The 13,112-nt window shown below is 32.7% G+C and overlaps 1 protein-coding gene across 4 annotated transcripts in view; it reads left to right on the top strand.

Annotated features, from left to right (window-relative positions):
• Nucleotides 1-13,112, top strand: part of PCLO (piccolo presynaptic cytomatrix protein) — a 377,354-nt gene that overhangs the window by 309,035 nt on the left and 55,207 nt on the right. The window lies entirely within an intron of this gene.

Below are 13,112 nucleotides of genomic sequence, written 5' to 3'. Positions count from 1 at the left end.
GTTTTCCCCAAGGAAGAGTGCCACTACCAGTGACAAGAATCAAACCAGGGTGATTATAAAATTATCTTCAATTTAATTCAAAAACGTATATAAAATAAAGGTTTTTTTTTAAATGGAATAGTAGTGTTTGCCCCCTTAAGTACCTTCCAGCCCTAAAATACTTGCTTTTATGATTCTAGACTTGCCACAGAATTAAACTCAAGCCTTGCACTTTCCTATTGCATTTCTCTTTATTCTCAGAAAATTAAAAAATTTAATATGCCCTTGTCCTAACTAATCAGATATTTAGGGACAGTGGAAGGTGTATTTGGCAGCACAGAGGGCAAACCACTGTGATGTTTCTTGAATTAGCCAGGTAATTAAGGGAACTATTAGCTTAAATGTTAGGGTAATTCTGAATATGCATTTACGCAGCCCTGTTTACAGATTAGCACCAAAGCATGATTTCCTTTTCTAGTTAGCCTTACTTGTTGTACTTTCCAAAAGTACTTAAAATTCCACCTCTCACTTTTCTCCCATCAAATAAGTTCAGTTGATTTCTTAATGTTATTCATTTTCTGACTTCAAATATTCCATTATTATAAATGTCACAGTAATCAAATGCTTCCCTTATTTAACACTCTATCTTTAATTATCATGAGTTAAGTACTAAATAATATTTGCCTGATTTTTTTAAGATATGGTTCTTAAAATTTGTAGCAAAATGTTTTTAATCCCCTTTCTTTGAATAATGCTCTACTGGGTATTCTCACACGTTTAAAGTGCTATGATTGAATCTTGAAGTCATTATTGAAATTATAATCAAAAGGAAATAAAGATAACATAGCATACTTTCTTGTTTAATTTTGTTTAATAGATGATAAATAACATGCCTCGTTTTCTAAAATATAAATATATTATTTCCCTGCTACTATAAATGTACCATGAATATAAGCCAACCATGCATTTTGCCAAGATGCTATAGGATCAAATTTATATACAACGCCATATAATTAGTTTGAAGCTTATAGAGAAAAACTGGTAAGAGATATAAACATATAAAAAGCCAGCAAGTTCCTGTTCACTAACTGCAGAAATAAGTATTATTATTAAGTGTTTGGATAAACATCTCCCATTTCAAACCTCACAGTGAAGTTCATATAATCCCATCTGCATTATGAAAATAATGCCCCGTGTTTTGTCATCCATTTTCTCATGTTATCACACCTAGTGGATGAGGTATTCATTGCAGATATTCTTATCATTGTTTTCTGAGTGAGCAATCAGAGAATCAGAGGGCTCAGATGACTGATAGAAGAATTCACAGCTGGGAATGTTCAGGACCAGCAATATCACCCTTGTCTTGTTATTCCTAGGCCTTTGTTTTTTAAACGCATCAGCTCCTTTGAAATCAAACTCTCCTAATTTCAATAAAAACCATTGTCATTTACTTATTTATCATTCAAGTTCTTAGAAGTGACGAGAGGTGGCTAGAAATGATGGCATAATACAATTTAGACTTGCTCCATCTTCAGGATCCTCTTTTCTAAAAGCTGATATTTAAGCTGCCAAAAACCGAGAAAATAAAACCCTCTTAGTGCACAAGCCCATTGTGGCAGGAAGCAGGGTCTGTAGAGGAGGCCGTGTGGACATCTGTAGTCATCTCTATCAAGGGTGAGAAAACTGTCCTCAAGGAGCTTTTCAAATATTTTTTTATGAGTTGCTCAGCATATTTCTGCTTGAAGTAGCATAAAATATGGGTCAAGCAAGAATTATGGAGTGAGCCAGAAGGAACTTTTTCTCTCCCTGCTGGGATTGCTTACATGCTAGGAAAGCTGAAGGGAAAGACTAGACAGATTGTGCTATATCAACCTGATGCCTAAATAACTTTCTCTGAATTTAGAAATTCTTGGAAATGGTTTTTTCCAAGCCAGTTTGTTTGGTTGAATACAGCCCCTGCCATTTCAGAAGGTGACACCAACCAGGGAAGGGAATTTAAAAAATAGTTGTTGTTTTTTTTTAACCATACCAAAACCAAAACAAATTGAAGCATTCTTAAAACTTTGAAGATTAGTTTAATTGACATCTAAAATATTACATTTTAAGTGTGAGTTGAAAACAGCTGAGCTATTTTAGTTTGATACTAAGATTTTAGGTGAGCTTTAGTTTAAGAAACACTAATACAGGATGGGTAGAAATATCCCTTCACCTTGGGCAATAAAATAAGAGCCATTGGGCCAGGTTGGAGAGGTTAGGTAAGAAGATGAATCATTGAATAAGTTGTATCAGGGAATTGTGATTGACAGTTCTTTGGTGGGGCTGAATTGTAGAAGAAAAGCCTGAAGCTACTTGCACAGACCGCTGCTGGAAACTTCACTTTCAATAGGGCTCATTTACGGCACCTGTCAAAGAAGAGTTTCCTATCCGCGGGTTGCTGTGGTGAACTCTTGCTAAGCCATCATTTTGTGGGAGCTGCTCTCTTGGGCACGTGGTGGCCGGGTTGGGAAGCAGGGTGGGCATTGGGAGAGGAGAGAATTGTTGGTTACAAAGACTAATCAGTGTCCCTTTCTCTTCTGACTAAAAGTTGATGGTCACTTTTGGTCAGACAGAACTTAGCATTCTCTGTTTCTGGAAAGGAAAGGGTACAAAGGGGAAGTAAAGGAGAACTCATAAGAGAAATTAGAATGAGTTCATTTGGAGGTGAAGTATTCTGTAAAGTATGTAAGAGGTTAATAAAAACAGATTCTACATTCTTTATTTCAATGTGTGCCCAAAAAACTGAAAACCTTGGAAAAAAAAAACCTGGGTAGTTTAAAATAAAAAGAAAATGGAAACTGTAATGATGTGAACACAGCAAACATCCAACAAAATCTGAGAGATCAAATTGGATAATTTAAGCTTTCAAAGTTGTATCCCTGTTTCTCTGGGGATGAGTGTTTTCTTTCTTTGTTGTCTGTGAAAATCAAAATGTTCTAAAGTTTTGTTTTTTAAGAGTTTCCATATTTTCTTAGAATGATTGATTATGCATTTTCAAATCTTTTTGTAGTCACGTAACATTAATAGCCAGAAACATCTCTGCTATACATGCAGAGTCACAGACAATAAATGTATAGCTCTGACCAAATGACACTGTCTCTTGTTTTTGGAACTTCATTCACAAAGGTGAATCCGCTGACCACAAGCAACGGATACTTTTGTTCTTTTCCAGTAGTAACCACGGGTCTGCACCAAGCCATCCACATAAATTATGTCTGGTTCACACTGGAGACTTACATGTTCATTTCATCTGACACGAATAGCAACACCAACTGGCCTATTTAAGTATCAAACTTGGCTTCAATATTGCTGTGCCTTAGTCAAATGACTTAGCTATAGGTCTACATAATTGGATGGGACTATTAATACACGATCTAAGAAGAAAATGGCCTAATTTTTAACATGCCCAAAGTCCCTTAAGTACTATTTATGACATGTCTCTACAAAGTTAAACTTAATTTTTAAAATGCAAATTATTTTACTTTGAGCAAATTATTTTCAAAAAGTTAATATATCAAAATACCACTAGGGAGCAGTACCCTGAGGAAATGAGACAGGCAAGTAAATGCTGATGGAGGAAAGAAATGAGAAGCTTGGAACATGAGAAGGCCATTGGGATGCAGGGTGGGACCCTGGACCGAGGAGAGTACAATATGAGCATGGGGCTGGGAATGTCATCACCTGTGTAGGAGGGCTCATGGAACAGGGGAAATGCCACCTAAGGAGAGGGGCTATCTAGCTGCTCAACAGTATTGCCTAAATCCAGATCTCTAGCTATCCATGAATTACTTGATTTTTTTCCCACTTTTCATCTGCATGTATTACATTATGTAAAACCGTGATATTTCACCCATTCTCCACTGTGCAAAATAATTGGAGGGGGGAGGGCGGTGAGGGAGGATATATGGGTATGGAATAGGGTGAAAGGAATCTTCTTGTCTTCTGAACTAGACTGTGAAAACTATCCTTTTTCCTTTTTATTTTATTACTGTGTTGAATGTGTAAATATATAATTAATCATTGAGGAGCCAAAAAAAAGCTTATGGATGTTAAATGAAAACATCAGAAATAAAAAAGTTTGATTGAGGTATTGAGTTTTTTAGATGTATAAATAGGAATAATGTAGATATAATCATAGTTTTATAGCTCAAGATGTTTTAAGATATTGAAAGATAAAAACTAATTAACTGATAATTTGAATAGAAACTAATCAAAATAATATTAAAAATTGAACAAGGACAGATAAATTTTTAAGAAAGAAATCCTTGATAAAAGGAGATCCCTGTTTTTTAAACATATTATGAAAGTGGAATAAAATCTCTGCTGTACTTGTTCTTAAAAGAACACAGAAGCAAAATCTACTTTTCCTAATTAAGAAATTTCAAACTCAAAACCACGTTAAGTTCTTTGGGTCACATTATATTTTTATCTGACTGTATAAAATGAACTTGAAATCTATATAGAGAGATATAGAAAATGGATTTTTTTATACTACATAATTCAAGTTTCTATATGAACCTATTACATACTTTTAGTTTTAGTTTGCTGTAAAGCGTTCTCATTGCTAATGACATTTCATAAAATAACTATTGAATCACTATTTTGATTCCATCCAACTATTAATGTGCATGAAAATTTTTAAAACTTTATTCAGAGAAAACCCCTTTTAGGAAGAATTTGCATTATTTTATGCCTGCCAAATATTATTTATTCCAGGTTTCTGTGTACCATAAAGTAGGGTTTTTTAAGCAAAAATAGAACAGACAAGCCAGCCTGGTGATCTAGTGGTTAAGATTTGGTACTCTCACCTCTGCAGCCTGGGTTTGCTTCCTGGTGTTGGAGCCACACTACCTGTCTGTCAGTGTGGCAGCCACTCACATAGAGAGCTAAAAAAAATTAACAACTAGGATACACAACCACGCACTGATGCTTAAAAAAAAAAAATTCAAAAACAAAATTTGAAGAGACAAGCAAATTTTTATGATAGATATAATTTTGAATTCAGGCATTATAGAGTTGTGAAGTTCTGGGTGGAACAAGTTCTGAAGAAGCTTAAAGAGGTTACAAAGGATAATATCAATAATAACAAATCCTTTCAAATAAGGCTAAGAACTTGATTTTTGCTTAGTATAAAAACTAAGAGGGACCATAGAATGATTGTTACGCATCTACTGGTTTAAGATGATTGTCAAAAAAAGTTGGTGCTAATTGGTTTCTTCTCAGTTTCACAGTTAATACCTCATTTCTATTGCTATAACTCTAGAGTAGTAATTCTCAAAGTGTGTATTGACCCCTGGAGGTCCCAGAACTCTTTCAGGGTCTACAAGGTCAGAAAATTTTTAAAAATATTAAGATATTATTTGCTTTTTTAAAATTCTCATTCTTTCTCAAGTGTATGGTGGAGCTTTCTTGTGTTTACATGAGGTGTCATGACATGATTGCTCTGATGGCTAATGGAATATGTGCTTGTCGATTGTTTATTTTAAATTTTTCTTAATTTTTAACATGATAAATATTGATAGATTAACTCACATGAAACAAAGTTCTTTGAGGAATTCAACAATTTTTAAGAATGTAAAAGGGGTCTAGAGACCAAAATGTTTAAAAGCCACTGATCTAGACCTACGCACAATCATAATTTTTCCAATGGTTGAAGACATTGGATAATTAGAGATTTCTTCCAAAATATAATTATCATGTTTGCCTCTAGATTTTCTATGCCTACATCTCTTATATTGCATTTCAGAACCCCTTCTTTCCTGTCTCACTTAATGTTAATTTGTAATTATTAAGATTGATAAATGACAATTTTTCAATTTATATTCTTATTTAAAATATTTTATTGGGCGTGATTTAGATTAAATTATGATTATATGTCCATATTCATTACTTATTACTTTCAAAATCTGACTGATAGGATGCCTACCAGCTTTAATCAAGACGTTCCCAGCCTAAGGTAGAGTGAGAGGGAGTATTATAAAGGTAGAATAAATTTGATTTCTGTCCTTCTCTTGAAGATAAAATTTATTGGAAAAATAATTGCTTATAAATTATTTGTTCCTTTTATCTTCCATTGTATTATATATATTACTAGTCCTTTAAACTGCAAAGTAATTGTGTTGGCATAAATAACTGGTAGAAAAACTGAAGATCATCAGTTTGATTCAAATTCAAGGAAAGATTAAATTTCTTGCCTCTTAACCTAACACTTGATCCTTAATTTTCGAGTATATGATTTAGCCCATTTTACATTAAAGCTAAAAAGGGAATTCTGAAAATATGTATTTATCATTTATAAAAAATATCATCTGGATTACCTGTATAAGTTTCTCATCATTTATTCACATCCATACATATATTTATATTTGGAATGAATATTATGTTCCACACCTCTTCAAAGTGTTAGTGATACTGCAGTGAACAAAATAGATGAGAATCAATGTCCCTATGAATCTCCCATCCTGGTGATACTTATTGAATAACCAATTAAAGATATATGGGAAGAATTATGAAGAATGAGAAAATCGTGAGTTTTGTCTACCTGCAAATGAAATTGACAAAGAAAAAATGCAATTAGTCATTGACTTAAGTTTATATGCAACCAAGCATCGTCATGTTTAGAAATATCTAGAAATAGAATTGATTTTTTTTTTTATTTGTTCTGGCTCTGGTTCTCTCTCATAACCTTCACTGTCCACTCGGATATAATGAACCACAGGAGGAGAGAAAGTATTTGAAAATGATCTATTTGGAGAGGGTAGAAATGTTAATGAAATTAACTAGAGAGGTTAGGTCCCATGGGACTGGACATGCATTTATCCAATAATTGTTCAAACTCCTCTTTACTTGGTGGCCATTGACTACATTTAAATGATATGAAAATAACACTCAGTGTTTGTTGTATCATTAGCCATATAGATCAGTATGCTATTATTAACTTGTATTTATTTACAATGGAAATGTGTTTCCTTTGGGCAGGATTTCAAACTATTTGGATTCTATTTAAGGACAACATCTTTATTATCTAAGTATTTATGATTTAGGTTATCGGCTTCAGGATTATGTAAGAACATTTTTTAAAACTATTTTTATAATTACCTTCTACTTAAACAATCTTGCATGTTTTGCAAGCAAACTTCAAGAGAGAGAATAATTCTGTTTCAAAGGAGAATGAAATGAATATTGAAAACTTGTTACCCTTGAAAAATTGATGTAGATCTTGAATGCTTTTTCTTTCAAACATAATTCTCCTGACTATTAATCTTTTAAAGATAAAGATTTTTATTGTGTTATAATAATTGTTAGCATTTTTTAGCACAAAACCAAAACTTGATGTTTGGTGAATTCTTTGTTCATCCTATTTATTCGGACATAGCTAGAATTATAACCTAAATTTATTAAAGATAAAGTGAATTTACTTTATTAACATTAATTTATGATAATGTCTTAATAAAACTTTTTTCCATTATTTACTAAGAAATGTTTGTCCCCACTTAAACTCAATTTAAGTGGTTTCTTCCAAAACCGGTTCTGAACCAAAAACAGCTTTACAAAGGAAGACGCACATAGAAGGCAACATTAGAGTGCAAATGCAAGGACTATAGTATACTGAGCTATCAGATATTATATTAATGTAAGAAAAAATCCTCTCTACCATGTTGTTAAGCTAACTTTACTCTTATTTCCAAATACCAGTTATATTGAAGTCATATACTATTACTGCTATTCCTGGAAGTGATCGTTGATCCTATAATCTATAAAGCTAGAGAGTGAATGATTAATAAGTATGGAAAACACCTACAAATTACTGATAGCATTAGATTAAAAAAGATTGAATTGCTTATTAAAATGTCTTGAAAAATTCAGTCATAGGCCAATGTGTATGGAGAGGGAAGTGTGTGACCATGATTTACTTCCTTTCCTGGGAGATAGCAAATAGAAGCATCACATCTCCATCTTCCTCTCTGAAAGAACCACACTGTGAATACAGAATATCTTAAGCGACATATTTTGATTTTTATAGGAAAAAAGATACTACAATATTCCATTTCTCATGGTATGTTATTCTTTGAGATATATATCTATATACATCTATATCTATATGTACAGAGAGAGAGAGAGATGTATGTGTGTATATGTGCTCTTTTTCCTTGATTGGCCAAGCCCAGTGTTTATTTCATCCTCAACCACCCTGGGAGGGAGGTAGTATAATCACCAATAATTTGTCATTTAAAAAATATTTAAATGACATCCTTCCTTCCACTGCCCCACACAAGGGTTTACAAATGACTGATATAGAAATCAGAGTTGTCTATTTTCAATACTTTTATTTACGAAAACTTGTAATTTAGGGATATGTGAACACTGCTATGAGTAAATGTATTGAAGCTATCTATGCCATTTTTCTAGTGTCCTGTTTCTTTTAAATTTTTCCAACTTGAATAATGAATATACTGACTTGAATTCAGAAAAAAATATTAAATTTCTAAAGTTCTTGTAAGATGCAACATATCTTCTTTAATTAATACCCCTGGACTGCAATAGGAAACATATAAAAATGTGATAGGACGTGATTTAAGGGAAAACCTACCAGATAATGCTGGTAACAATGGAACTTAAAACCTATGTTTTCAGATCCACATTCAAATCAGATCAACAAATAAGATAAAACTGCAACATCTCTTTAGTAAAAATAACAATAACAAAAACAATAGCAATTGTAACAGATAGATAATGGAAAGTGTGAAAGATAAGCAGAAAAGACTAAGTAGAAAAGATTACTACAGTAAATATCAGCTAAATTAAAGTTAAATCCAGCTAAAGAAAAAGAAAATATATACTATAAACACATAACTTCTAAAACAGCCAGGTAGTTATTTCATTTCCATCATTAACCTATTGGAATAAACAAAAGAACTATTGATTTCTCTTAATTTCAAACATTGATCTTAAAATCCAATAGATCGTATCTATGAAGATAATGTTAATACTGTATCAAGCAAGTAATTTGGGAAATTACAGGCTACCTGCATAATCAATTACTCCTGAAATCTATGGAAATAGCTTTGAGCTGGAGCAAGGATCTAAAACCAATGATATAACATCACAGGCAGCAAAGCTGTATACGTTACAAGCACTGAATTCTAAGGTAGGCAGAGACCTCACAACCTTAATTTGATACAATTGGATGTGGTAGAAAGTGAATTAGCACTTTTCAGTTTTGATTCTTTCTCTCATTACTCAGTGTGTGACCTGGAATAAGTCACTTAATCTTTCCAGAGCTTAGTTTTTCTATAGGCAAAATGATGTTTCTGGAACAGGTTATCTTTAGAGTCCTTGCCAGCTTTCAATTTCCAGGATTCCACAATTACAAAGTCAAGTTTACAATTCTGATCTGAGACTTTGAGCACAGAGCTGCCATAGCATGGCAGTACAGTGATAGTTCCACATTTTTAAGTATAGTAGAAGGGAGCAAACTAACTGAAGGCAGATCTGCAGTCAAAGAGACACTGCCAGGTTTAATTAAGGTCAGCCACGGTGGAATAATAAAACAAAATGATGTCTAACCATCCAGCAGCTGAAGAAAATGAAGAGGTCAAAGAATAATTTAAAACAGACTGAATTGCCTCACAGAAGATAGAATTTGTTTACTTGAAATATCCCCTCAATAAATGATTCAACATGCTAGGATTTATTCCTCTAAGATACAAAGACCCTCCCTATAGGAGTGGGCTTATTCCATTATATATTTATATGATACATTCTTTCTTCTAGTCGGTACTTCATAGTACAAATAGGAATTCAAAAAAAAAAGTAGACACACCTAAAAATCCGACTCATTAAAAAATGGCTCCAAAAATGTGGAGAAATATTATTTCCTTCAAGAACATAGAAAGACAGAAAGAAATTACACTTAAATATAAACCATAGTTCACCAGCTGTCTATACTAAGAGGCGGAATCAGCACAAGTACTAGTGTCTGTAATAACACCCTCCAGTGGCTCCCATGGGATATCGCTACTATACATATTATTTTGTCACTCCAATTTAAAAAATACATGTATCATATTCATGGTCTGTAACAAACTTTTTTTTTTTTAAATTCACAAAGGTATGCTTTCCCATGTTTAGTGTATTGTCATTAAATATTTCTTTCAATCAAATTGGGGGGATTGGAATAACACAACATCTAGTTAAGCGATTGCATTTTTCTATACAGTATGACAGATTAAAGTTGAGTCTCTGATTTTAAAAGCTACCAAAAAAAAAAATGGACTACCCAAAGTTTCTTTGACAAAAACACGGGAAAAAAACCTCACATCAAATGGTGTTTTTGATAAGAGATTTATGATTTGTGTAAAACACACAGCTGGATAAAAAGTGAAATATCTACTAACTCACTCAGATATTTTAGTTGTTTCATTAAGGGAAACATTATGAATATATTATCATTATTATTATTAATTCATTAAATATAGCTTCAGCACAGTCCCTGGATAAGCTTTTAAGAAGGCTATTATGGAGGAAACACAGGCTTTGCTTCCAACAATGACATGCATGTAACAACTACAATCAAAGGTAGAAAGTGATAATTGCCATAAAAGACATACAGATCATGTGTCATGAGAGTCCAGACAGAGGAGAGTTTGCTTCTGATTGGGAAGATGAGGAAAAGGTATGAAGCAGGTGCTATCTGATCTGGGCCTTTACTGATAAGTATAATTTAGATATGAGAAAGGGACGGGGCAGAGGAAGACTTCACAAAGTTGGAAAGAACGGGCTCAGTTAAAGCTCAGGAGAAAGAAAGTGAAACCAAAGGGAGCCAGAGTGGGTGGTGTTAGCGGGCTTCAATGGAAAGCATTGGAAGGAGAATGATAGAAGATACATTTGGAAGGGAGCGGATGATAAATGACTTAGAGAGGCAAATTAAAGAATTTGACTGAAATCATGAGATGACTTGAAATTATAAAAGCTCCAAACTCCAATATTAAGTCCTGAAAGCAATTCATTCATTTAAAAGTTTGCAATAATACAGATTTAGCTCAATTTAATAGAACTGATGCTTTCTTTTTTGGAGGCTGCTTCAAGTCAAAGAAATTAATAAATACACATATTTCAAGTATCTGAAAAAGAACTATTAAAATATTTGAATTCTTAGTACCAGCTTATGAAAACCTCTGCATTTCTGTATTTTTAAACACATTTTATGTTATATAGATATAGCCCTGTAAAAAGGGAAAGATTATGAACATTTTAATTGAATTCATTTTCAGAAACTAAACAAATGTCAGGCTGTCTATCTCTATCCTACACTTACGTGCCAGGTTAAGAATAAAACTTCAGTCGAGCACCAGATGTTTTATTAACATAAACATATTATTTATTAACATAAAGCTAAATATCTAGATTCATTTGAATTATTCACCCAGTGTCTAACTACTCAAAATTTCTTTAGAATCAACCTTACATGTAATTTTGTTTTGCAAAGATGTTAGGTAAACTTAGATTTATTCCAATATATGTATATGTTCCCTAGGTTTGGTTTTCTTTCTTTTGATATTTCTTATAAAATATTATTTGTTTGCATTTAAAGTATTGACAACACTTGTGCAGGCTTTCCAAATGAGATTTCTATTCACCTAGACAAGATGAAAAAACTGTCTTTCCTTAAATTCATTTCCAGCCTTGTTCCTTTCTTATTACATTGTTTCACATTCTGTACACATTTCTCAAATTTCCCAGAAGAACAGAACTAGAAACTACATCAAGTAAAATCAAAATTCACAAAAGAAAAGATTGAATATTTTGAAAAGTAAATAAGACATCATCACTATAATGTAGCTATTTTGATACATTGTGAGATTGCTTTTGTATGAAAAGTTTTAATTTAGTAAGGATAAATTGATTTAAAAATTGTCTGTTAGTTAAGGTCTGTCTTTGAAAACAGTACATTGAAATCTTCCAGTTGATGAAATTAAGGTTTTCCATTCAATATCATATTTAAAAATATTAGTCTAGTTGGTTGGATTGTATAATGTCAATCAAAAAGTATGACAGCTTTCCTTTGTCTACAATCAATTGACTAATCTGACTCATTATGTGATTGATTATAAAGTTTAATCTACTTTATAAATGTTCATAATTTTATATCATAGTCATATTACCTTTACATATTTTAACTCATTCTTTTAAAAAGTCTTTTCTTTAACACTAAATATACCATCTGAGTTTCTTCCACATAAATCAAAGAAAATATTAGACAAATATTATGACTATCATTCTGTTGCTGTAAATCTAGTCCTTTGGGTTACTAGTAATTCATTGGTGACTGGTTATTTAAGAGGATTCAGGCTTTTTTCTAAATAACTATTCCCAATTTATAGACACTTGATATATAATTGGCTACTTACTAAACATTTCTTTCCTTATTTCCCTGTTCTGGGAAAGGGATCGTACTGTCACTGGAATGGATATTATGAAAATTCCTAGTGGCTTTAGAGAATCTGCTAGTCCTGAAATGGAAGAAGTGGGGAAAAGCTAAAACTTTTGCAAGATTTGATCGTGGCTAATCTGATGGTGAATTTCCTACCCTCAAATTGTTTCCCTCACAATGTTTGTATTTTTCACTTCATTTGATTATATTGGTTAAAATTCCACCAGATTTAGAGTCATTGTGTTTTTGTATATTTCCTTAAGAAAAATGTCGATACTTTAGGATCACTAAATGATTTATCAACTATTCACCCAATAGGGTGAATCTACCCAACTGCTTAAGAAATTCCTGATTGAACAGAGATATATTTACGGAAGAGAGAGACTTCAAGCAGTTTTGCAACATAGAACACATCTAGAATTAGAAGAGAATTGAGGCAAATTCATTGTCAGGGACTAGATACTCTCAAAGCCACTAGGGAACAGCCATGGACAGGCAAGCCCTGAAGAAGAGGTTAGGAGTATGGCAAATAAAGTCACTAGATGAAGCAGAGTGAGGTACTGGGCTCCTGCTTTATCTCACACCTTATAACCACCATCTTAGGAGGTAGGCGTTATCAACCCCCTTATTTTCAAACGAGGAAACTCAGACTGCTTAGAGTTAC

The sequence above is a fragment of the Equus asinus genome, chromosome 1, assembly GCF_041296235.1.
Source record: "Equus asinus isolate D_3611 breed Donkey chromosome 1, EquAss-T2T_v2, whole genome shotgun sequence".
NCBI classification, from domain to species: Eukaryota; Metazoa; Chordata; class Mammalia; order Perissodactyla; family Equidae; genus Equus; species Equus asinus.
Note: the sequence above shows the minus strand (reverse complement) of the source record. Positions and strands in the feature narration are given on the sequence as shown.